Raw genomic sequence first — 27000 nt, 5'->3', positions numbered from 1 at the left:
GAAAGAAACAGTTAATGTTTCAGTGTTTGATCAACCTTACATGCCTATATTTGTTTATCTGAGTATCCAGTTTGAAGATATCAATATGTAATACAACAACCATTGTTAAATTCCTATCAGCTTGTCTGAAATTCTGTATTGCTTGCATTATTTTTGTGTTATTTTCTAAATGTATGTGTGTTTGTTAAGATATTTTTGTTTTTTATCATTAAAATAAAAATAAAAAATAAAAAGGGGTGCGTATGTAACTCAGTGTTATGGCCCTAGGTGTAATTCCCAGGAACACCACCAAAACAAGAAAAACAAGTTTTGTATCTTCTTCCATTGAGCCAAACTGTTAAATGACTTAATGTAAAAGTACTAAAAATTCTCTAACATACACTCTAAAAATATGAAATTTACATTTTAAAAAGTTTCACATTACAAGATATATTGATTTTTTAATCAATAATACGTTGTACAAATTATCCTGATCTAATATGCTGTGTAAATGTGAGTGGCAGGCTAGATTTGACCAGTCAACCATCATTTCCTCACTCTTGGCATAAAGCAGCATAAAGCATCAAGCAACATAAAGCAAGACAAGATCTATAGACACACTTTTAGATCACCAAGTGGTTAAAAAAATTAATCTAATGTTTAAACATTGGAGGAAAATTTGAAAATTTTGCTATCTGCCTCCTCATAACATTTGAAGACCAGAAAACTGTGAGCCCACCTGACAATATTCATATCATTAAGTTGCTTACTACTTTATATAGAATATGGACTTCCCATCTGGCTTACTTCTACCCCACATGTCTTTGAGTATGTAACTCCAATATTTTATATATCTAAATTTCCTGTTGAAATCTTCAAACATTTCTAGATCATAATTTCTCAGCATTATATCATCCCACCCATTTCCTTTGTATCAGCTCTATTTCCTCCAAATACAATGTTATATTTTCTTAGCATATAATCTACATTAGTTATTATTAAACTGGCAATACACTAACAACTAGGGAAGACTTACAGTTTTAACACTTGGATCCTATCCTACACCAGTAATATCAGAATCACTGGGACCTAGACCTATGTGCCAGTATTTAAAGTACCCCAGAAGATTTTTAATGTGAAACCAGTTTAAGAAGTACAGAATTAAAACAATAACATTCTTTTATTTTCTGTCGTTCTGGTCTTTACTCATTCAAGTCAGCTTCGAGTTTTCAAAATAGATTTTTAAAAAAACTACATTTACCTAAAATAGGAAATTATATATTATTTATTTAATTTTTATTATTCATTTTTCATTTAATAATAATAAGGCATGTTTCATTAAGAAAATAATAACAAGGCATTTTTCATTTAATAATAATAAGGCATGTTTCATTAAGAAAATAATAACAAGGCATTTTTCATTTAATAATAATTTATTAAACATTTATATTTCATTTCCTACAGACAATAGGTTTGACTAGGTAGTTGCAATGTGAATAGCTTAGCTAATTCTCAATTTGTTGATCTGTGTGGACTTCATGCTACATCAATAGTTATCATTTACTGAATACCTGGCGGTGTGGTAGACTCTGCCAGTCACATCATAAATTTCTCAGTTTGCTCTGCTAATGACATGGTACTGTACATATGTATAGTTTTATTATCTACATAATGCATAAGATGATCCAGAGATTAATGAGTAAGCAAATTTATATTCCACAACTAATAGTTTGAAGAAGTTGCAATGGGAACTAAGATTTCAGAACCCAACACTCTATCATTCCCTTTATTAATCCCTAGCATGTGATAGAACTTGGTTCTGCCTAAATATAACTTTTTGCAGTACAGTGCACTGACTTTTATCCCCAGTACTTTTCTAATTTTTAAAATTTTGGGGTATTTTATTTTGCAGTACACTAACCTAAATGCTCAATTCTTTTCTAAATTTTTTTTTTATTTTGAGACAAGGTGATTAATCCACTAAATTTCCTATGCTGGGCTCAGACTTGCAGCCCTCTTCCCTCAGCCTCCCAGAATGCTGGAATTATAGGCATGCACCACCACACTAAACCTAAATATAATATTTTTAACTAACAAAGCACTTTAAGGATATGCACTGCTTCAGGTGCAACACTGCACAGCAATCGGCACTATTTCTGGGGAGACTTTACATCTTAGTATGTCCTGGGTATCACCGGTTCATTCTAAATGTCTGGGCTAATATATTAGCAGATACACTTTCATGCTAAAAAAAATCCTGACTTAAAGAAAAATTTAGATAATCACTTCATTTTGCAAGATTTTATTCAAGTATAATGTCTATAACCTCCAAGCACTCATACTTCCTATTGTTATTGTTTAACAAATAAAGGGGAAGCCAAGAAGTTACAGTTTTTCTATGTTCCAACAAAGTTATCCATAACAATATGTTTCATTTTTGCAGACTCTTCCCCAAACTCTTCTCAGAACACTAAATATTTGGACCTTCAGGACACTTAGAAATTAACCTAACCAAGAAGAAAAGACCTGTACAATGAAACTGCAACACTCTGAAAAAGAAGACCAAAGAGGAAATCAGAGAATGGAAAGATATCCCCTGTTCCTGGATATTCAGAACTAATATGGGCAAACTGATATACACGTTTCATACCATACCGAACAAAACACCAAAACTACAGAAAACAATACGAAAATTCACATGGAACCAGAACAGATGCAGAATAGCAAAAGCATCCCTGAGCAACAAGAGCAAAGCACTGTCATCCCAGACTTCAAGTTATATTACAAAGCTACAATAATTAAAAACAGCTTGGTACTAGCACCTAAACAGGAATGTGGATCAAGGAAACAGAATAAAGAATTCAGAAATATCCCCAGGCACATTCAGCTACCAGATCTCTTTTATTTTATATTTTATTTTATTAATACATTTGTGAGTATAGGAAGTTTTCAGTGATCCTAGAAAGTAGGTAGATGTACTTAATACATCTTTTTCTTTTGCATTCCTCTTCCCATCCGCACTCACCTCCCCGCTCCTATTCTAAATTCCCTTTCCCCATTTTCATTATTACTGTTATTATTATTATTTTTGTTGATGTTTGCCACATATACTGTCTACATCTTTTGTGAGTGTCTTTGACAAAGGACCAAAAACACACTGGAGGAAAGAAAGACTTTTTAATAAATAATACTGGAAAAACTGCCTAACCACCTGCAAAAGATTGAATCGAGACACATATCTCTCACTGGGTAGTAAACTAAAATCAAACTAGATCAGAGATTTAAATGTTAAAACAGAAACATTTAATCTGCTAGAAGATAAAATAGGTAGAACTCCTGAAAACATAGGTGTAGGCAAGGACTTTCTGGGTTGTTGTTTTTTTTTTTGTTTGTTTGTTTTTTGGTTTTTTCCTGGTACTGGGAATCAAACTCACGACCTTGTGCTTGCCAGGCAGGCGCTGTGCCGCTGAGCTAAACTCCCAGCCCCACAAGGACTTTCTGAACAGAACTCCAAATGGACAAGAAATAACATCAAGAATCAACATACAGAACTATATCAAACTGAAATGCTTCGTTTATAACAAAGGGAACACCCAAGAAGGTGAAGAAACAACCGGAAGGTGGCAAAAAATCTTCACCAGCTATTTCTCGGAAAGAGGACCAATATCTAGGATACATAAAGAATTTTTAGATAGACTCTTCAAAATAAAAGACCCAATCAAAAAATGGGCAATCAAAATGAACACACACTTTCCAGAAGAAGTACAAATGGCCCATTCATACACAGACCAAAGATGTTCAACATCACCAGCTATTAGAGAAACACAAATTAACATTGAGATTCCATCTTATTCCAGAAAAGATGATTATTATCAAGAAAACAAATGATAAAAAGTTCTGGAGAGGTTGTGGAGAAAAAAGAATCCATCTGCATTGTTGGTGAGAATGTAACTACTACAACCACTATGGAAATCAGTATAGAGACTCCTCCAGAAACTAAAACCAAAAATCCCATCCAACCCAGCTATCCCCCTTTCTTGGTACCTTCCCCAAAAAGTTAAAGCCATCATATTACAGTCATAGCTGCAGAACTATGTTAACAGCTGCACAATTCATAACAGTCAAACCTTGGAAAATGCCTATATGTCTGTCAACAGATGAATGGATAAAGAAAATGTAGTATTTATACACAATAGAGTCCTACTCTGCCATAAAGAAGGATACACTTGAGTCATTTGCAGGAAAATGGGTGCACCTTAAAACCATAGTGCTAAGCAAAGTAAGTCAGACATAAAGCTTACATATTTTAGGGTTTCTCTATGAAGTTCAAAATATAAATAAAGAGTAAGGTAAAATATAAATAACAGGAAATAGGGAGATAGATCTTTCACAAAAGAGCAGGGGACCAAGAGATGGAGGGAGGAGGAGAGAAGAAAAGAGAATTAGGATGAAATGACGATAAGAGAATTAACATACATTATGTATATGTATAATTCCCTGCAGGGGATGTAATCATTATGTACCGCAGACATGGATATACTAATAAAAGTATAAACATTGAGAAAAAAGAATAAACTATTACAAGTAATGGAGAAATGTTGCTTTAGTTACTAAGACTACCTCTTTTTTCTTAATTGAATATAATTATTGACTAGCATTGAATTTTAAATATGACCAATTTAGAACAATTCACCTTCCGCCTAAACTTGCCCTGTTTTTAGAATTCCCCTATTCGGGGCCAAAGAGACAATTCAGTAAACGTGAAAATTTTTTCATGCCTGGACTTTCATCCTCCAACATGTTTAACCCTTCCATTACTGTGTGAGATGGGATCAGATCTCAGGATGCAGGCTTACTAGGAAAGCTAAAGAGATTTGTTCTTGATTGCTCCAGTCATTACTCATAATTTATTGGATGCTATGTAAGAGGGTCATAAAAGCAGCATGTCAATGGACTTCTTAATTTACAAGTAGGTTATGGTGGAAATGAACTTGTATGCATCTGTGTTTACACAAGTTGCAGGTATTTGTTCTGAAGTAATGCATTTTTCCAGAGCTTCAGGACTGTCATTGATGTGATTATTTTCCCCATGTCACATTTTCTTCTCCAAAGTTTGACTACCTTGTGATTCAGTTACGTATATATTAAAAAGTAATTTAAAAATTCCCAAATGAAAAATACAGATAATGTTCCTCTTGTCACTCCTGATTAGCTCTAATCTGGCTCTCCAGAAGAAAAGGACATGACATTGAACCCTGAGTGAAAGAAACACATTCAGAAAGCTGATCTTTAACAGTGTTGAGGGGAGAAAAGGGATTCCTTTGATCTTTTTTTTAATGTTAAATTTTAATTTGCACCATAAAATTTTAATAGCTGTCCTTAGGTTTCAAAGCAAATAGAATTAAGTATTTTGCCCATGATGCATATTACACATGTAACTTCAGATTTGTTTGTATCTGCAAGACCCTTGAAGACTGCTTATTAAATTAGTAATGACCACCAGTTAAGGTTGTTGACACTTTCTGTACATTTGTGATCCTTAACCACACATCAAAAATAGATGCTGAATTCCTTCTTGTTCCCAAGCAAATGATCATGGTAAGACTATGATTAATAAAGCTCATGTTGCTCATAGAATAGTAAATAATCATACCTCTTGGTGTACCAGGCTCTGTGAATTATGCACCAGTGAGTAAAAAGACAACAATCAATTGACTGAGAGTATACTTTCCATTTGTCTGACAATCAAGTTCTACTACTAAAAAAAGAATAATCCCCCTTTATCTGTGCAGAACATATTCCAAGAGCTTTAATGTATGCCTAACACCATGTATAGTACCCAATCTTATATGTGCTGTTTTTCCACCTATAATAAAGTTTCATATAAATTAGGTACAATAAGAGATTATCAATAATAACTAGTGATAAAAATCTCACAATTATAGCAATACTATCTCATGTCTCTCTCCTGTTTTCTCTCTCTCTCTAGATCTCTATCATCTCTTCCTCAAAGCAGGTTAGTTTTACATAAACACTGTCATACTCCAAAAGTAGATCTAATAACTGAGGCAGCTATTATGTGACTACTGGGTAAGTAGTGTATGCAGTAGCATAGGTACGCTGAACAAAGGTATGATTCATGTCCTAAGCAAGACAGAGCATTATGGCATGAGATTTCATCATGCTACCCAAAAGTTGTGCAATGTCATGCTTATGAACTGCTTATTTCTGGAATTTCCTCATTTAGTATTTTGGAGCATAATTGACTACTATAGGTAACTGAGTCCATGTAAAGTTGAACCACAAATATATGGGAAGTACTGTAGCACAAATTATGAGAAGCATGCCTGTATTCCAACTATCCTAAATTAAAGCTAAGTTAATGTTCCTAAAATGAAGAGACATCAGTAATCTAAGCCACTTCACAGAGAATTTCACATTTATATTTTTCTAGTTTTTTATGAAGATTGAGATTTAAAATTAAAGAACTCATTTTTAAAACATTATACTCAGTTCCCTTGAGCTCATATAAAAGAAGATGAATCTGTGTATATATATTTATAATCCAACTTGGAAGCAAACACTAAAAAGACAAAAATATACAGTACTTTGGCAAGCATATATTTTTCTAAGAAAGTATATTTTTGTTCATTAATTCATGCAAAGTATACTGAGCACCCACTCTATGCTGTGCACTCTATTAGGAGACTAAAAGACATAAAATATTATTATAAAACAAGGTGCTTTGTCTAGTGTTCCCCTGTTGTTAGGTATTATGGTCTGTGTCTGGATGCACCCCCAAAGCCTCATGCAGTCATGGGGCAGACTTCTAGAGTTCATGATTGATCCATGGTCCAGTACTGGGATTATGGGTGTGAGTGCTACACTCTCCTTGGGATGGGTAGTTTGCATACAATATAAGGGAGGGAAAGAGGCTTGCTCTTCCTGCTGCCACTCCTCCCTTTCACTCATTGCTTTTGCTATTCTCCACAGCCATGAACTGTTGCCCTCTGCCATGTGCCACTCTACCTTCGAGCCAGCCAAGTATGGACTGAAACCTCCACAAACTGTGAGCTAAATAAACCTTTCCTTCCTTAATTTTGGGTATCAGGTGTTTTGTCTCAGCAATGAGAGAAAAGAAACCAAGACCCTAGGGAACACACACATGGAATGAAACCACCACAGAAAAGTGTGATGTGTGAATAAACTGAGGAATATCAGCAGACCCAATCAAACAAAACTGAGCACTTCATTGAGGAGGTGGGGATATTCAGGAGGACCTCAATATAAACAGGGGTTCACCAGGTGCATAGTGGAGCAAGGGGACTCCAGACAGGCCTCAACTGAGTAAAATGATACATATCATAGGAGATAAGTAAAATTCAAAGAATTTTGAGCTACTGAGTATTTCTGTGGACAAATGGTCAAAACAGGAAGCGATGATAGAGATGAATGTGTGTGCATGTGCACGTGCCCCCTTGCACATAAATAAGAATAGGTTGGATTTTAGGTTCTGAGAATTAACATGAATACTTAAAACAATTATGGTGTATTTCAAAAGTAACCCTATGGGGAGAAAATGAGGTAAGACACTGCTATGATGGTCTATTCTTTTCCCACCCTTAATGTCTCAATGCACCACCCTCACCAACACACATACAGACAAGCATGCACGTCACTATCTCACAATCAGGTATCTGCTAAAAACCTGATGAAAACCAATTTCAGTAGAGTTACAGATTTGCATCTTTATTATCACAATGTCTAGCACTAATGGTTGATTTTAAAATTACCTTATGTATTTTATTTATTGAGTTGAAATTTACATGTAAGCAAAATTACATCTTATCAAAAGACTGTGAGTTTGAAAAGCATAGATAGTTGTATAATTACCATAACAATCAAAATATATACTACAGTTCCATCTTCTCTACCATGGCAGACCCTTTTAAGTCCCTGTCATTCCCACCATTCTAAAAAACCCAGCCAACAACAGTGGATAGTGTTTATCTCATACTTCTGCCTTTACCAGAATGCAATAAGAATGGAATCACACAACTTGTACTTTTTTGATTCTGGCATCTTTTGTTTATCTTAAGGTATGTGAGATTTACCTATAGGATACATATGCATACCTACATGCATCGCAAGTTCACTCATTTTAATTGAAAGTACTTTTCCATTGAATGGATGTACTATACTCTTCGTTAATTTACCAGTTTATATCTGGATTTTAATTACGTAAGAATCTATGAGATAACATGAATTTTCATCTGTTTTAAATAAATATTTTGGAGTAGGGCTGCTGAGTCATATAGTAAGCATATTTTTCAACTGTATACATAACTGATGACACTATTTTCCAGCGTGAATCATTTTTCATTTTCACCAGAAACATACATGAATTTCAATTATTCTACATCCTCATTATCAGTGAGTTTTGTCAGATTTTATTAAGCCATTATACCAGGTTTGTAATATATTATAATTTTTAGTTCCCTAATGGCTACTGATCTTGAACATCTTTTCACATCTTTGGAAATCTGCATATATTCTTGGTGAAGTGTCTGTAGAAAATAGCTGTCTATATATATATATATTTTTTTTTTGTGGGGGGGGGTTTTCTCCGGTACCGGGAACCGAACTCATGACCTTGCGCTTGCCAGGCAGGCGCTTTGCCGCTGAGCTAAATCCCCAGCCCCGTGTCTATATATATTTTAATTGATAAATAAAAATTATACATACTGAGTTCCTGTGTAATGTTTCATATGTTTATATTGTATAATGCTCAAGTCGAGGTAAGCATGTTTGTCCCTGCTAATGTTTATCCTTTCCTTGTGGTAAAAACATTCAAAATCCTTTCCAGCTTTTTTCCCACTCTTATGTTTATTACAGCACTAATCACACTAGCCAATAAATGAAAACAAGTTAAGTGTCCATCATCTGATGAATGGATTAAAAAATGTGGTGTATATACAGGGTGAAATACTATTCAAGCATAAAAAGGATGAATTTCTGCCATTTGTCTCAACATGGGCAGATCTGGAGGTCATTATATTAAGTGAAATAAGCCAGGCACAAAAAGATAAATGATGCATGATTTCACTTATATGTGACCATATTTTTAAATGAACTGTTTTATTCAAAACCTCTATCCACATCTTTAAATGAGCTGTTTCCCTACTATTGTGTTTCAATGTTCTACACATATTCTTAATATAGTTCTTTTGTCAGATACGGTATGCATTGTCTAAAGACTGTTCTCAGCCAAAAAATTTTATGTACTTAATAGTGTCTTTCACAAGGCAAGTTTTCTCATTTTGATGAAGACTTGGTTGGATTAAAGTTGAAGCTGACATTTTACCCAGGGAAGCAACAGATGAAGGAGGCTATAACCCATGGGGAAAAACCATTAAGTGCTAGGATGAACCTGAGTATCAGAGGAGGAATACGAAACACCTTTTCAGCTTTTCACAACTCTGTGTACAGATCTTGCAAAGTGATGTTTTGTGTTCTTTCTTCTCTTCTGACTCTCTTTGCACGCACCTGTAGTACGATCTCTCAAACAACACTCAATAGGACTAAAGTTTCCAGATATAGAAACTTTGTGCTTCAGAAACAGTTTTTGATGGTTTAACTGCCCATATTCAAAGCCTCAACCAGCTCCAATCTGCATGCCATGTTCTTTTGTGTGGTTAATGATGCAATAAATATAAAAGTCATCTCCCTCTTTCACAGGCTGTAATTCTCTTCTAATTTAGATTGTAATTAAAGTCAACTAAGAAACAGGCAGATGAATAACTTTGTAAGTTTTTTCTACTGTAAATGGTATTTTTTTCCTTATTAATCAAACCTAAAATAGATTCAGAAAATGGTTTTGTGCATTTTGATAGCAAACCACAATTGTGTGTATGTGTGTTTTTTCTCCTGAAAGACTCTCACCCAGCATTTTAATTTTCTGTGGTATTGCTATTTTGACCTCTTAGACCTTGCAAAGTAAAGTATTTATGATCCTGGGCTTTTTTATGGTTTTGTTTCAATATTTTTGTAACATTTGTATTTCTTGCTGATGTTTTTGGCATTAAAACTCACTCAAGCTGTGCTGAAATATAATGGTATTCACTGAACCATACCATGGAAGGATAATTCAGTTCAGTGAGGTTATTCTAGCTCATCATGTACACAAAAGATTGAAAGAAATTGTAGAAGATTCGCAGTTCTGTACATAAGCAGCACTGAGTCTTTTTTTTTCACCCTCTAATAACTTGACATAGAAAAATCATCACTTGAATATAGAAATGTCTAGTTTTAAATTTCTGGAGCAAGCCAGAGGAGCAGTGCAATATCCCAAAGCATAAGAAAGCTAAGTACTGGTCATCAGTTGCTCTAGATTACCAATTTCCTTTACTGTGGCACAGAGAAAAATCAAACTTCTAAAAGGGACAGAGCGTGTGGCTTAGTGGTAGAGCACTTGCCTAAAATGTGCAAGGTCCTCAGTTCAGGTTTTAAAAAGACAAAAGAAAAAATGATGACAAAAATCAAACCTCAACAAAGAGTGAAGTTTCAGTTCCAGTTACGTCAGCATGCAAGCCCCCAAAGATGCAGTCTCAAACTTGATTAAAATGGTGGAATACTCCATTACAGATATAAGCTGGGAATGATTTAATTCCACCTAATTAAGTTGTCCCTCACTGTGAATGCCCTAATTCCTGATATGTTTTGCCATTTTCTATTTATTTTGTAATTTCTGTCACAAGAAGAGATAAATGTAGAATCTTTATTACAACATTCCTCTCATACGCACAGTGCAACACTGGATGGATTTCGCCTTATGTAAATATTTTTTCCTTTGGTTGGCTTTGATTGTACCTCATAAATACCAAAAGGATGAAGCATAAGGCTAATCAGAGCACTAATATTTACATTATTTAATTATCTTGTCTTTAATTACTCAGGACGAACGTATTGTGAACTACATTTAAGTAACTGAGATCTTAAATTTAGTGGTCCAACCTGACAAAAGTCACACACTCCTACCAAAGAGAAAAACAGATCTTCCAAGTTTGACTCCCTACTGGTAAAGGAAAGTCGGTATGGTTGCAATAGCAAAATGTGGCAGAATATGTACACACCTGCTCTCTAGAATCAGATACACCTGAGGTAAATGGTGCTATGCTTATTTAGCTGCTGGGTGACTTTGGGCAAATTCTTTAATCTCTCTCAAGTTCAGTTTTAGAATCTGCAAAATGGTTGTAGTAATCATTTTGATTCCCGGTGAACACCAATAGCAAACTATAAAATAGCACTGTATGAAACAAAATAGTTTTTCTCTCAAATAATTTGAGCATCACACTCTAGTATCACAGTACATAGTCCTGAGTTCAGGGTTTATTCTAGCCTGATGCTGGGCCATTCTTAATATATAAGGTCGATAACAATACACAAGCTCTTCCCTCTCCTAAACCAAAGTCAGGAGCTCTACTGAAGGAAGTCCACTGAGAGGGTGTAAAGGGTGTAGCTGATTCACTGTGCTGGGATATGATGCAAACAAAGACAAATGTCTATTAGTAAAGATTAGATAGAGTTCATGGCATGAAGCGAGGAGATGGGACTACAGGAAGTCCTTTCAATTTCAACATCTGCCAGTGTATCTTAGAAAAAAATATCACTGGAAAACTGTCAAAATCAGAATGGAAAATGTTTTTTCTTTCTTTTTCAAATAATTATTTTTGATACTAGGAGTTTTGTTTAAAAAAACATAAAAATAGGTGATGTGTAGTAACCTATCTCAGCCTTGAGGAGAAAAGGTGTGAGAGGGTGTCCATTTCCTATAGCAGGAAATATTATGTTGTCCAATTTTTCTGATTTTAAAGCAAAGAAATACAATACTAGAGCGGAATGAGAGATGTGCTATGGGAAACTGACAGAAAGGAAACCCAAGAGGAATTATTTGAAACCAGTTTGATGGATGGATGTAACCCACTTCCCAGTAAAAATGATCACTATTTACTAACCAGTTAAATAATCATCTACTGGTGACTAAAGACTCAGTCAGCAGGCACTAAATCAATCTCAGTCATGAATACATGTCTTGCTTATATTTTGGAATTTGATATTTTCAGTTCTGTCCAGATAACTGGATGGCCTGATATTTGGTAAACAGTTATTACTGTCAAAATCTGGGAATCGTCTCTCTCCCCTTCCAGAGCTGCTGCCAATTCAGAATTTGCTATTACAAGTTAAATCCTGAAGCAACCTGAACAAGTATAACTTTTCAGGACCCTGGATGGAAGAAAGATTAAATAATCAATAAGTAAAGTGACACATGCACAAAAGAACTAGGGAGCAGTGAGATGCAGGGCAGGTGTGGGCCACCTTGTGAGTGGCAGCATTTACAGAATATGTCCAATTGAATCGTGAGGAAGAGCTCAAGGTCAACAACGAATAGAAAAACAGCCACAAGAAAGACACCTCTGTCAGGAGTCACACATGGACAAGGTCTAAAAGCTGACAGCGGAGTGCACAAAGGTGAGCCAGAGAATCCAAAGGATTTTACTACAGGAAGGACTTGGAAATGGAAGGACCACAGACGAAATGATGACAGAGGAGAGAGAAGGAATATAGTCCTGCTGGAGCAAGTTTTGTTTGGTCTTATTTTGTTTTTTTGTTGTTGTTGTTGTTGTGGGGTGGGTTATAGCAGGAATCAGATCCAGGACCTCATGCTTGCCAGGCAGGGGCTATGCCAGTGAGCTATATCCCTGGCCTCCACTGAAGCAATTTTAGAAACAATTTTTTTTTATTTCATAATGATCAAGAAGCAAATTCCTAGACCACCCATAGTGCTTTGAGTGTTTTATTTTGTTGCTTTTTGTTGTTTATTTGGTTTTGGTTTTGGTTTTTTGTTTGGATGTGTAATAAAGATTGAACTCTGCATGTGCTAATTGTATACTCTACCACTAAGCTATGCTCCAGCCCCGCAGTAGCTATTTAAAATCTGAGAAATTGTCAGTATAGTTCTATCCAGGCATTAGAAAACAGTTACTCAGAGCATAGGAGGAATCAAATCAAAATATAAAGAGTGATGACTGAGCAATATCCTGGCATTCTAGGGGGTAATCGAAGGAGTATTAGTTTTTTCTGAGGCTAAAATATTTCACACACACATACAAACACACACACAAGTGAACCTGGGATCATTATGTTAAGTGGAATGAAGCAGGCACAGAATAATAAATACACCATGACCTCACTCATCTCAAATCAAAAATGTTGAGCTCATAGGATCAGAGCTAGAATGATGGTCATCAAAAGACTAGAGAAGACGGACGGGGAGCATCTGGTGAACATGTACTAAGTTGTAGCGAGGTCAGAGCACGCACTGGTGTTCTATAGGTGCACGGTGGAGCGACCAGAGAATGATAACGCATTTTTTGTGTGACTTGGGGAAGGCCTTTGCACTGAATCACATCCGATAGCCCAGTCTCTTTTTCTTTTTCATTTTGTGAGACGGGAGCTCACTCGTTTGCCTAGGCTGCACTTGAACTCGTGATCTTTCTGCCCCAGCCTCCCAGAGTGCTGAGATCACAAGCAGGTGCCACCACATCCAGCTAATAATACACTTTCTATTACAAAAACCTGCTCAAAAAAATTTGAAATGTTTTCACCATAAAAAAAAATAATAAAGTTTGTGGAGATACATAGGCTTGAATTTGAACGTTATGCGATGCTTACATGTATCAAAATATCACACAGTACCCCATAAGTACAAATGTTTAATTTCAATCAGAAATTAAATAAAACTATAAAAGGCCTAGTTTAAATGAGGTTGAATAGGTTTCTCTCCTGCAAAGATAATTCCAAAGTAATGTGAGTTATGGTGCTCCTCCAAAAGGGAGATATATTGTGTAACACTGCTTTCTGTTCCTCCCTCATTACCCAGTATTTCCTTGGGGAATAACATGCAACGGTCATTGGGATTTTCCTTCTGTGCGCTCTGGTTGTACCCACCTCTCCAAACTCGTGAACACATGCCTGCCATGCGCCCAATGAGGTTCTGCTGTCTAAGAATTTGCTACATTTTGGCAGATGGAAACAATTGTTTTTTAACATCAGTGCCATAAGGCATCACTGTTTCATTCCTGCTATTGGGATTTTCTCTTTCCCCAAGCCTTAGTGCTTTAGATTTCCTCCATATCCTGAGCTACCTCAGGTTCTTTCACTAAATTCTACTCTGGCTTAGTCACCAGAGTTCCTTTGTCTATAAATAACCAAACCACTCTGAAAGAAGCAGTTTGCAATACTTCACAAACATGCGTTTTTCCTTTTGGGCAAAATAATTCACTGCATGTCTTATCTGCTGAACATCACCATTTGAATTAATAATGGAGAACTTTTGCAAGGCATTAAGGGGATATAATCTCTACTGTATGTTAATATTCACGAATCAGAAATCACCAAATAAGGAGCAATACACAGCCCTCTCTGCCTACTCATGTCCATGCCCCTTCGAACATTAAAATGGCCTTGCTTCTGAGATTGGAGCCACCTAATGAAGGTACTCTATTGGCATTAAGACCATCAGGACAAGATGACTCCTAGTCTGGAAGAACATAGCGTCCTCAGAAAAGAGTCAATTATACGAGGGCATTATACTGGACCTAAAAATCTACAAAAGGGAACCCAAAGCTTACCACAAGGCCAGGTGTTCCTGGAAGGATGGGACTGGTGAGCACCGTGGAGGGTCCCACCTAAAGCCTGCTGATAATATATATGTTTGAAGAAGACAATAGGTCTTGAAGCATATTCAGTTAAGAAAAGTTACACTAACATAGAGGCATAAAAAAGAAATAACATTTGATAAAAAATGAGAGAGGAAACGTGATGGAAGGAAGAATGGAAAATGTGACAGAAAAACACACTCAACTCATATGAACTCTGTCTCCACACAATTTCTGCAATGACAAGTTCAGGAATAGCAATAACAGTAATAAGAATAACAGAAAACACTGATAATATAAGTTAGGGCCTATTTTATTTATAGTACCATTTTTAAAAAGGGAAAAAAATTAAGTAGAAATGTTATATGTCCGTGAGCTTGATTCTAAACTTTAACTTCCCGTTAGCTGAATCTCTCACCCTAAACTAATTATCTTCCTCTATATTCCACAAAAAAGTGCAAGTGTGATACAACCCATAGTGATAACGGTGTTGCCAGGGAATATTTATTGGTGTGTATGTATGTTCACACACACACACCAAAGGCTTCATGAATAGGAACTGACTCAACAGAAGGAATGAAGGATACGTGGAGTGAAACCCTGGTGGGGTGACAGTCAGACCTGAAGAATATTTAGGAACACATCTTTCTCTAAGTTTACAGGACCATAAAAATGGGCAAAATTTTAAATATTCTGTGGCAGGTACTTAGAATTTTAAAGCGGTTGTGTGAAAGCAGTTCTTAGAAACATAATACTGGAGGATCTAGAAACAAACAAATAAAACCAAAAAAGCTTTTTCATCTGTTTATTGAGTCTATTGGTCTGGATTGGCTCCTTTTCCTAAAAGATTATCCATCATTCCTCCAGGATATGGCTATTTTGCTGAATAGACACTAACTAAATGTTTATGAAGGAGATCAATTATGAATGCACTGTGTTTGCATAAAGCCAACAGTTCACAGGAATATTTTTACAAGTTTTACAATTTTATTATGACCTTTAAGTTTGGTCAGGCTGCAGGAAGAGTTCCAATGCCTTTGCTTTCCTTCTACCATAAAGTCTTTGTTCTAGTCTCATCCTTTCATTTTGCAATTAGAAAAAGGCATTCAAAAAAATACTCTTTCCCCATGCCATGTAATTGGACCTCAGGGATATTAATTCATCTAATTTAGTCAGTTTTTAAAACAACAGTGTCACATTTGAAGGTAGATATTTCCAAATCACTTGGGTCTTTCCTCATTCCCTCTGCTGTTTTGTTTTTGTCCAAAGGCTAGATCCCCATGAAGAAAGACCTGAATGATTCTCTATAGGCCCCACCTGAGTTCTGTCAGCTATCATCTTTTGGGCAGGAAGTTTGAATTTTTCTTTTCCTAGTAAAGGTAATACTTCTAAAAATGTGCTCTAGGCCACAAACTTGATATATTATTTCACCATTAAGTCACGCCACTTCCCTTCACAAAACAAATGAATAAATGATGCTTCTACCTTAAAATGGAATAATTTTTATACCAATGCTGACTAAAGCAAAATTCCCACGAGACCTGGGTAATATTGGTCTCGGCCAAAATAAAACAATCAAGATAAAAGCAGACAGGCAAATTCTAACAGGGCATATGTCCATTTGTGTAGAAAAACATAGGTTCTCTTGCACGGTGCTGCTGAAGGAGAACACATATTGAAAGTTGTGATTATTGTTTTAGCTGAGATTCATAAAGAGGTTGAACAGCTGCACACTTTATTAGATCTAATCTAAATACCTGCTCCTTGTATTTTGTACTGGGAGATATTTATGTCACCAATTCAAGTTTATACTAACCATCAGGAAGAATATTCCCTGTAGCTCTGCTGACTCAAAATAATGACTTGTATGGGAGCTCTAATGACAGAACAAGGGGCAATTACAGACACAGCATGAGACCTCGAATAACTGTGTGATGTATTTTGTGCACTTGATTGACCTCATGTTCAAGTTCGTTTGTGCCTCACTGTTGTAGATATAGCCTATGCCTCAGGGTATATGCCTTGTTAATTTCAATATAAGAAGACAGAATGGATTAGATCAGATGGTTCAAACAAAAAACAAAGCTGTACCAGTAGTTGGCAGGAAAATGATGACACATTGGGGTCTACCAGAATAAACCATTAAATATCTTTTAGGGAAAGATGGGAAGTGAGAATCATCAGTATGGAGCATTGATTTATTTCTACTCTTGGGATAACTAAAAACCCATGTCGTCCTTCTTGTGTATTTCATTGTGGTGGCTGCAGGGAGAAGTTAGAATCTGCTATGAAATGATCAAAGGGTAGGAAAACAAAGAAAGAATAACAACTTACTCTAAAATAAGGTTTCTGTGAGATGTTCATACATTGCATTGCTTTAGAATAAGACCACTTGATAGTTTCTTCCATACATGTCACTTTGAAATACACTCTTGCCTCCTGCTGTGCTCTAATTCACTGAATGAGAATGGGAGGGGGTCTTTTCTGATGAATTGTCCATAATCTCAATTCTATACATGCTGACTTAAAAGAGGTAGGTTAAAAAAGGGGAGTGTAGGAGAGAAACTGTTTGTTTTTTATCAGTGTCAGTGTTTACAAAAAAAAGAGCAAATTCTCTTGTTTCGCTGTGTACAAAATTATAGAGGGAGTTGAAGTACATAACGATACTGCAGACTGCCTCAGAAACAACATGGAATAACCAATACTTATGCAATTTCTGAGAAATATAGCTTTGATTCTAAATTGGCTGGGAAAAAATGACATTCCAAAGCAGTCATTTCGTGACTCGTAGCTGTTCACTCTCAGTGCCATCTAGTCAGTGCCATCTACCCTCCAAAGTGGCTTTTAGAAAAACCCACCAAAGCCTTGGTAAAAACTTAAAATTGATGTTTTCTATGTGACACTGAGAGCCATACCTTTGCTCTTCTATTATGAGCCATGCAAAGATTGAGAAAGTTACATAAGTAAAAGGTAATACTGAATGGGGGTGCTTCCTCCCTGGGGTATACAAGCGTCAAGCTACCAAAGAATACAGACAAACAGACATGCGAGAAAAATAACAACCTGGCACAAGGGACTATATCCTATAGGCAAGTGGCATAAAAAAATTTAATCTGGGCATGGACCACAACTGGAACTGCGTGAATGTAAGCTCTTATAGGAAGAGAAGATTCTAATGTTTTCTAAACCTGTTTTGCCTCAGATGTTAGAGAAACAGTAGGATATGCGTGTCACAAAGCACCCAGCACTTCTAAAAAATTGATTTGCAATAGGGTGCTTGGAAAACAGGATTTAAATAGTGTGTAGAACTGTCAGATGTGAGATTGAAGATTTCTATGAGAAAATACATTTCTGGCTGAAGATTCTTGCTGTATGAACAATCTTCTCCACCCTCTGAGGCAACATCCTTTAGTCTCTTATAGTAGGGATAGGATTAAAAAATGTTTCAAATAATTTCAGAGTGAGAACAGCACTTGAAGCGAGTGAAGGAAGGTACAGTAAAAAGAATGGGGAAGGATGATCTATTGTCTGAAGCACAGAGCAGCAAACTATGTCTAACAACCCTTTCTTTTTTGGTGGTGGTGGGGATACCAGGGATTGAGTTTAGGATCTGCACACCAAACTACATCCCAGACCTTTTTTTAAAATTTTATATTCAGGCAGGTTCTCACTGAGTCACTAGGCTGTCCAGGCTGGGCTTGAACTTGTAATCCTCCTGCCTCAGCTTCACAGAGTGCTGGGATTACAGGTGACAGTCACTGCTCCTGGCTGGATTTTATACTTTTAAAGGACTAGTATAAAAACTGAGGTGAGAGGATATGCAACAGACACTGCATGCATCCATTATAACCTAAAATGTATGCTGATCCACTAAGGTAGTTGCCAAGAATTTTTCCTGCACCTCTACAAGCATGCCATTCATTCCATCAAAAAGCAGAGAATATTTACAAGACCCCATCCCCATTTTGTGACTGAATTTATACAGAACAAAAGAAAAATGTAGAAGTGATGTTCTGTAACTCCAATACTATATTTTAGGAGAACTTGTATTTAATTGACTTAAACTAATCTAGAAACTTCAAGAAGCTTACTGAAGATGGGATGGTCTGGGTAAGGTAAACAGTAGACATAGATGATGTCAATAAGAAGAAACCAAGGGGCTGGGGATTTAGCTCAGCGGCTAAAGTGCCTGCCTGGTAAGTGCAAGGTCATGAGTTCGATTCCCGGTACCAGAGAAAAACCAAAAAAAAAAAAAAAGAAGAAAAGAAGAAACCAGACATTGCAGGAATTATTTGTATAAAAAAGGAATTTGAATTTGTTGCTAAGCAAGTGTTACATTTTTTTAATTGAGCACATTACTCTAGATCTTTTTAGATTTATGAACGAATAAATTTCTCTCTCTGTGTGGCTGTCTTACACTCACACAGAAGCAAACCTATATTGAATTTGCATTTGAAAGACCTGTAACCGAACAAGCATATTCAAAACAAAATATTTAAAGATGCCAGTATTTTCACAACTTACTTTGAAATTTTAGGGTAGTATTCCATTAACCATAAAGGAGAAGATAAATTTTATCCAGATATCTAAGTTCTGAACAAAAATGGGGTTCCCTGAAAGGAAGAATACAGTCGTGGTTTCCAGTATATTCAGATTCAGCAGATTATCCGTGTATGTGCGTTCAGAATTTAATTGCCATTTTAAGAAGTATCTACATTAGTTTACTGTGTTTAATCTAATAGATTGCCACAAAATTGGTGATTGGGAAAAAGTTTACTTTTCTATTTTTGAGACAGGGTCTCACTATGCAGTTCAGGCTGGCCTTGAGCTCACTTTAAAGCCCAGGCTGGCCTTGAACTAGCAACGATCCTCCTGCCTCAGCCTCCTGAGTTCTGGGATTACAGGCACCCACCACCAAGCCGGTATTGAAAAAAAAATTTTTTTCTCATACCTCTCAAAACAAAATCTCCAAAATCAAAGTGTCAACAAGGCATTGCTCCTTCCGAACATTCTTCAAAGAGAATCACTATTGGCCTACCGCAGCTTTCTTGGGGTTTCATTAGTCTAATCTCAGCTTCCATCCTTCCTTCTTTGTTGTCCTCTACAAAGCTGTATGTCATCGGATTTAGGTCTCAAGTGCTTAATTTACATCTGCAATGACCAATTTCCCAATGAGGCCACATTCACAAGTACTGGGGTTAAGAGTTGGGCTTTGAGGGGAGGAGGTGACACCACTACTCAACTCACTATACTACTAAAAGTACATTTTTAGTCAATAACAAAAGTAAAACATGAGGCACCATTTCAAGGAACCAAATTTAAAAATATTTACTTTAATTTTGATATACAGAGTGTTTAATTTTATTTTTAATGCTTGAATGTCACAGACTGACACAAATTTAAGAGGATACCTGGATATTCATGGCATCAGCCTACTGAAACATTTGAAGTTATTGAAAAAATACTTCAGTTTGTGATTTCTATCTCCCCGCACAAAAATCTTATTTTCATCTTGCTTTCACTGAAGCTATCCTTACTCCATTTGCAATGTGAATTGCAATTTAGATTGCTGCCCTACAAGTCTGAAGTTGACTCAGTAGGGAATAGAAGAGGGAATCACTATAATATAGACAAGCTTGGTGATGTCTGTCAAACAAATAAAAAGAGCATCCCTGTGAATGTTACAGACTCCTTTCTTAGCATGCATACAGTTAAACAGCTGAATGAAAACAATAGTGCTGAAGACATATTAAAATACTACTGAAGCAGTATGATATGATTATGTCAAGCTAACTGTACTTAATTGCAATTTTTATTTCTCACCACAAATGTAAATAATAGGTCTGTACTTTTGACATAAGGAACGTTTATACATCCTTCATGCTTACCTACCTCTAATTATCATGTGTAAGGGAGAATATCTGTGTGATCACAATGGTTTCTGTTATAAGTGATAGAAAGTGTAATTCAGTTTAGATTTAGAAAAACAAAACAAAAACCTAAAAGAAAAAAAAAAGTTTGAGTTGTGCTTGTTTGTTTATTAGGGCTCACTAATTTCACCAAGTTTTGGGGTTAAATGCACATAATATGTTTTGATCATTCCCTGGTGCTCCTTCGCACCCCTCTGCCTCTGCCTCTTCTTCCCTTCCTTTTAGACTGAGTCATTTAAAAGTGTAGAAATGTATTCTGTCGGCTTTCTGGAGGCTATAAATCAGAGATCAAGGCACAGGAAGGTTAGGGCCTGGCCTCCCCACTTCCAAGATGTTGCCCTGAGTGCTATGTTCTCTAGAGGGAGAAACAGTATGTGCAAACATGGGGGGAGAAGACAGACAACCATCCTTGAAAGCCCTCGCTGTAGCATCATTGATGCTTTCATGAACACCAAGGCCTCATAACCAAACAACTACCTTTAGGGTCTATGTGCTGACACTCTTGCACTAGTGACTAAGTTTCCAAAACAAGAATTTTGGAGGGAACAAAAGCACTCAAACCTACCAACACACTTAGCAATTTACTTAATGAGAAAGACTGGAATTTCAGCTATTGATAGAGCTAGGTTAATTGATTCTCTCTCTGTCTGTATTTCCGATCTATTTTCCTATACACTGACTTTTTTCTCCCAAAAATGCTCAGTCTTCTTGCATGTCTTCGATTACATTCTTTCAGGCTCTGTAGAAACAAAAGAAAAGTAGCTTCTTCCTCCCAATCATCACTGTCAAAAGTCACGGCATTACATTGGTTGGGCCACGTACCCAATCCTGAACCAAACACGGCAGGTGAAAGCATACAAAGCGCTGATTGGCCAGACTATCACACGGCTCGGAAGCTTAAGCAATGGCATCTCAAGACCAGTGAAAATCAAAGTATTTCATTTACTTTTGTTTCATTATAGATGTATTTACAAGGAGTATTCTTAAGTATGTGTTTTTATTATTTTTGATTATTTTACCAGACTAAACTCCTAAAACTGTTACAGCTATGTTGAAAGGTACACATATATTTTTAAACTTGGCTTTATCTCTGAGTAGTGTATGAATTTACCTTTTTATGGTCTCATGATATGTAGGCATTATTTCTGCTAAACTTTCTCATACTGGCTAACAGAATAAATTAATTCATGTTTATATATCATTAAGAACACACTTTTGTCACAAATTTGGAAAATTGCAGATATTACCCCTAGTTCAGCAGATATTCACAAGACTCTCACCATACTCAGAAATTCATGCCACAAAATTCCACTGCCCTAAAGCTCTTCTATGTCTGTTTCTTCATGCTCAACATGTGGCAACCGCTGATCCTTTAAATTCTCTCTTATTTGCCTTTTTCCACAATGTTATATAATTGGAATCGTACAGTATGTAAATTCTTCAGACTGATATCTCTGACTTTAGCAACATGCATGATGTCTCTCTGTATTTTCATGGCCTAACTGCTCATCTTATTTTTATTTATTTTTGTCATAACATTCCATTGTGTGCATTTTCCTGATGGTTTATCCATTCACTTACTGAAGAACATTATTGTTGTTTTTATGTTTAGGCAACTCTGAATAAAGCTGCTGTAATCATTTGTGTGCACATTTTTAAAAGACATGAATTTTCAACTCCTCTGAGTAAATACCAAGGAATGTGATTATTGCTACGTGTGGTGAAGTATGTTTATCTCTGTAAGGAACATCCAAACTGTCTTCCAAAATGACTGTATTGCTTTGCGTTCTCACCAGAAGTGAGTGAGAGTGGCTCATTGCTCCACATCCTCCTTGCACTTGGTGTTTGTAGTGTGGACTTCAATCATTCCAATGAGTATGTCTAGAGACCTCATTTTTATAATGTATACTTCCCTAATGACACGTGATGTGAGCATCCTCTCCTATGCTTGCTTTCCATATTCATATCTCTGCCTCATAGTGAAACTGTGCCTCTGGATGGACAACAAGTCTCACAAATGCTTTCAGCAGTTTTCCCCTGAGGCAGGAGAAGACCACTAGAAAGGGAAGGAGTTTAATATTTTCCCTCCCTAGCAGGGAAGGCTAGAGCTGGCTGGAGTTACCTTCCCCCATGCAGAAAGACAGAGGAAGATGGAACTGGGTGTTTCTTTTCAGCTAGGATTATCAGTCTCTGATCATGGCTAGTTTAGTTTGAACCCCCCAAAGTTTGGGCTCTGGTAAAATAGTTTCTCTTGAAGGCATGTGGCATTAAGAACAGAAAGCCCTAGTAGTTTCAAAATGGGTACGTTTCTCTACTTGCCAGAAGCAAAAGAAGACTTTTCTATAATGTTGACCATGAGAACTTGGCTGAGTTCCAGAAAGTAAAATTCACAAAGGTGCAGGACTCCTTCTACAACTGGGTTCCCTGGGGTTTTTAAAACTCAGACTTGTCCCATTGAACCTCTAGAAATTATCCAGTTGAAGCTGGGCTGGGTTTTCCTTTCCAGAACTAGTTCCTTAAGTTTGCCCTCTGGCTTTCTGCTCCAGTAAATTGTATTTTTCCGTCTAACTTGAGAGGCAGTATTTTGCTCTATAACATTAGCTCTGTGGTATCACTAAGAATAGTTATTGGTTTTCTAGTTTTTTACTCATAAAGGTTGAATAGGAACTTCTAAGCTTTTACATGCTGGATCAGAAAGTCAAAGTCTGTTTCTTGTTTATTTCTAGTTCATCAGGTTTTTTTTATTTCTAGTATCTATCTTCAGACCTAAAGTAGATCCAAAATATGTTCAGCAACTTCCATGATGATATGTTTCTTCCTGGTATATAGCTCTTGAAGTAATCCAGAAGTCTTCTAGCATTTATTGACACCTTTATGCTGCAGTTGAGTATTTTTCACTTCATAATAGTTTTTATTAGTTTCTACCATTTAAAGAAGTCTCTTTCTATACAATAGCAACTCATCTAAGTAAGAGAAAATTCAGACAATGCGATACTGTAGTATATACATGAAAAAGAAATTCTTTTAGCTAGACCTGTACCTATGGCTTCATGAAGAATGATAGCAGTTCTTGGCATCCTACTTCCTGTATTGCAGATGTGCCTTTGCGTTTGACAATATTTTATCATGTCTCCCACCAGTAATGTCTCAATACTATAACTGCAAGATTTGCTGATTTGCTGTAAATTTATCACCCTGAAGTAAGTATCTAGTCTCCTTCCCATAGTGAATTAAAAAAGCTTTAGAATTTGCCACTTCTTCATATGCCGTCTTCATGCTGGCAGAGCATATTGGATCTTAGCTGCAGAAATCCCAAATTCAATGATTTTATGCTAAAAAGGGTTATTGGCTCTTGTGAATGGGAAGATCAGAATTGTGTAGCTCACTTGAGATATAACTTGATGTTACACTCTTCCGACCTGTCTCTACTGTCTTTTACATGCTAACTCTGATCCTACATAGCTCTTCTGCATTTTTTAACCCACATAATGTCCACATCTTCTTCTTTAAGCTATAAGTCTGGAGAAACCAAGGAAAGATGGTCCAGGATATCCAGAAAAGTCTCATTGCATCACTGGATCTAAATTAACTATCAGTCCATCCTGATCAAATCATTATTGCCCAAAGAATGCAAAATTCTGGCTAGTTAAGGCTCAGATTGTATGATTCACTTACAAACAGGAATTTGAGTCAACTCCTTGACACCTTTGGGAAAAGATTCAGGACTGCTTGAGAGTTTAGAGAAAAATCAAGATACACTTAGCAGAAAGTGGATAAGTGGATAGTAAGCACCCAAATCAACCGACTGTCTCTACTAGAAAAATGAAACTGTTTTGTGGTTATCCACACCATCTGATCTTACATGAACAACTCAAAAGGAATGCTAATGACCTTTTGACCTTTAACTAATTTCTTTTTCTTTGTAGGATACTGTTTGTGTAATTATTATATTAAAATTTTGGTTTTTATTTGGTACTTCATTTACTTTAGATTATTATTTTCTACCTCTCCTAACAATATTCTACTCATAATAGCACAATTAACTTCATTACTGTGTAGAAAACTTTGATCCCATCAGCAGAAGATTATGAGTACAGGTAAAAAGTAGACATCCTAAAGTGAAGACAGAGAAAGAAAAAAAACAAAAGACCTTTATTTCATGAGAACACCCCTCCCACCTCATCATTTGACTCAGGTTTCAAAGCAAAATATTAAAATGAGTTTTCTCAAGAGACAAGCCCCTCCCATTGTGGCTGCTGGGATCCAGGTGAACAGTGTAGAAAGACCCACAGACCAGTGGGGACAACAGCCCCACAGTAGGGTTCCCAGCCAGGGTGCACAGGAGGGATTAGTGGTGTGAACTTGTAAGAAGCAACAGTATCAGTATGAGCCAACAGGTGGTGAGATAGGTGAACCAGGACTGTGCTTGTGAACAAAGACACACAGAGTAGAAGGGGGCAGGTGGGGCTTCCCATTTTCTCTCTCTTTTTTTCTCTTTCTAAATGGCTGGGGAGAACTCCAGCCACAGAAATCTAATTCCATGCCCCACACCCAGAGACCAAGTTCAGATAATCCCTTGCTTACTCTTTCATTCTTTCTCTTCTGTCCTCTTCTCTAGTTTCCCAAACCTTGCATGATAATACTTTGTCCTCCAGCCTGGCTTCTACTTTCTTTTCAGTTATCTTTGTTTTATCCACTATCTTTCTTAAATTTCCCTTCACAGGAAAACAACAGTCCACCAAGGGAAAACACTTTGCATACAAGCTTTCAATTTATGGTCAGTTCTATAATATAATTATAGACTTTGCTCCTATGGTTAAAGGAACAAAATTAATAGGTACCACTGTTTCATAGCTTCTAAACTGTACTTGATACTATTATTATTGCTAATTATACTACATTAGCTAGGATGTCATATCTATTTTAATTCATTGTTCTCACTTCTATAACAATACTGGGAAATTCTCGAGTAATGACCTCACCACACCCCAGCACCAAAGGACTGGGGACTGAGCCAAACAAATGTCAACATCTCACTCTTAATTAATTGGAAAGGTAAGTTCTTGAGACAGACATAAACCAAGAACCTCCTACACACATAAGACATCTCTGAAGAACAAACTTTACTTAGCAAGGCTTGCTACTACTGATAAAACTACCTACTAAAAAAACTTACAAGGATCAACACAAAAATAAAAAAATAAAAACTTTTGAAATAGAAAATGACAAGACACCAAAGCAAAATGCAATCTCAGACCACCAGCATACCCAGAACAAGTTCAGGAGACAAGATAGAGGAAAATGGAAGACATACACCTTACATTTCTCAAATGATAGGAATGGAAGTAAAGAAACTAATCCATGACACTATAGAGGAAATCAGATAAAAATAACATCTCAAGTAAAAAAAAAAGAAATGTCAATGTTTATAAAGGAATTGCTCAGCAAATCTAGAATAGAGACAGATAAAAAGTAGATGATGATAGAAAGAGGATGGAAACCATGAATGATCAATATAGGAGAGAAATATAATGTGTGAAATGAATTCAAACAGATATCTAGGAAATTAAAAATCCCACTGAAAGCTGGCAAGGCTGCTTGAATTAAACTGAAAACAAACTTTCAGACATTGAAGATCAGATCTGGGCTAGCAATCATGAAAGGAGGATCTCTTGAAAATAACAAAAGATCAGGAAATAACAATTCAACAGCGGCAAGACTACACAAAGAAAAAGAACGTAAAAATAATTGGTGTCAGTGAAAAAGCAAGAGACAACACAAATGGCATAAAAAAACTACCGGCAGAAGTAATATCAGAAAATTTCCCAAGTATGGAAAAATAATCTGACATACAGTTAATGTGGCATATAGATCTCCAATTAACCATAACTAAAATGAATCTACACCCTTACAAATAATAATCAAGGTCCCAGAAATTCATCACAATAATAGAATATTTAAAATTGTTAGAGAAAAGAAACAAATCACCCATAAAACAAAGCCCAACAGAATCAAGTCCTAAAAGAAAATAATTTCCAACCCAGACTGATGTACCATGTAAAACTATCTTTCAAAATTAATGGAGAAATAAGATACTTTCATGATGAACAACAACAGAAAAAATTCATGACCACCAAACCAACACTACAAAGTGGACTGAAAGATACTCTACACAGAGATAAAAATGACCAAAATTCCAAGAACAACAACATAAAGAAACCACCAAGCATGGCAAGCAGTTAAACAGATGAGAAAAGTAAGGAACCAACAACAGGAAAATAACATGACAAAGACAAGCCAATACACTTGCTACCTGCCAAAGACTGAAAATAGACCCAAGCCTATCATCATGCACCAAACTCAAGTCAAAATGG

This window comes from Chinchilla lanigera, unplaced genomic scaffold, assembly GCF_000276665.1.
Source record: "Chinchilla lanigera isolate Chin_1 unplaced genomic scaffold, ChiLan1.0 scaffold00007, whole genome shotgun sequence".
NCBI classification, from domain to species: domain Eukaryota; kingdom Metazoa; phylum Chordata; class Mammalia; order Rodentia; family Chinchillidae; genus Chinchilla; species Chinchilla lanigera.
Note: the sequence above shows the minus strand (reverse complement) of the source record.